Below are 1,434 nucleotides of genomic sequence, written 5' to 3'. Positions count from 1 at the left end.
CCACCACCCATCCTGAGCGTAGCCTTGAGAGGACCAGGGACACTGTCCTCCCATCCCCTGAAGTCCTTTCATGACATCACTGACACAGCCGAGCTCAGTGACCACTCTTGCTGCCGCTGACCTTCCCAGCTACAGCGCTTTCTGTGTGACCGCTCCATAAAGGCCATGCAAGAGGCCGGAAGACGTGTGTTTCTGTGGATTCTGTGAGCCCTGTCACGACAGAGGACCTCTGCTCAGCACTCCCTGTCTCCTGTCTGAGCTCATTTTCTGGTGCTTGGACAACAAGGTGAGCGCTGGCATGGCGCCTTCTATGGACTCACTCAAGAGGAGGGTGCAGCACGTGGTATGGGAGCAGCTCCCTGGGGTGGCAAGTAGGAATGCATCGAGGCATTGGTCTAGTCAACGGGGGCAGAAGGGCAGGCCGCAGGGCACTTCTGTGGGGTACGTGGCATAGACAGCAGTCACGAGGCCCCTGTGAAAGCATACAGAAAGTCATCAAAGAGACTCCACCCCAGGTGTAGAGGCGGACAATGGGGATCTGGGTGCAAGCTGGTGCACACAAGAGCAAGCACCAGGCTCAGACCCTACACCTCACACCTGCCCAGCCGACCCCACTGAGCCTCTGCTGTGTGTGAACCTTTGTCCTGGCCATTTGACTTTGGTTTTAAGAATGCAACAAATTGGTGGTCAACCTTTAATTGCAGTGTTTTCCAAGGCCTAATAAAGTATTTGCATTTTGTAATATGTTGTGCATGGTTTTCAAACAAGATGTGGTCAGCAACTCTCTATCAGCATACAGTCATGGGGGACAGTCACAGGTGATCATCCCATGGTGGGTGTTCAGAGGAGAGCAGAAGGAGGATCAACGTGCATGCGAGCATAGACTCCACACTGATATACACATGTGCAGTGACACTCACACTCCACATTGATGGGTGGGTGTTGTCTGCTGTACACATGTGCAGAGACACTCACACTCAGTAGTGATGGACGGGTGTTGTCCGCTGTACACACATAAAAGGACACTCACACTCCATAGTGATGGACTTGTGTTAGAAGTGAAGATGGCAAGAATTCATTGAGAGAGAGCAAACAAGATGGTGGATCGGGTGGCATTGCAGTGAGGAGCTCTGTCAGCAACAACACAGAGTACCAGAGTAAGCAGGCTCAGGGAATGGTCCCAGAACTCTGAACTACATATAAAGGAATATTTAGAAGGTTGGAAGTCTCACAGCTAGGGGAATTAGTGGCAGAAGCCAGATATCCAGTGCTTTCTAATCATAGACACTCAGCTGCTCCCTGAGCCACCATCTTGGGCAAGACCAAACTGGGGAAGGATCAGAGCAGCCACAGATGCCTGACAGAACCATGGAGATAAAGGTGTGGGCATTCTTTTTTTTTAATCTGCTCATTGGTCTCTCACTGTCTGCACAC

This window comes from Chrysochloris asiatica, unplaced genomic scaffold, assembly GCF_000296735.1.
Source record: "Chrysochloris asiatica unplaced genomic scaffold, ChrAsi1.0 scaffold00424, whole genome shotgun sequence".
Lineage (NCBI taxonomy): Eukaryota > Metazoa > Chordata > Mammalia > Afrosoricida > Chrysochloridae > Chrysochloris > Chrysochloris asiatica.
This window is presented reverse-complemented; position numbering follows the sequence as displayed.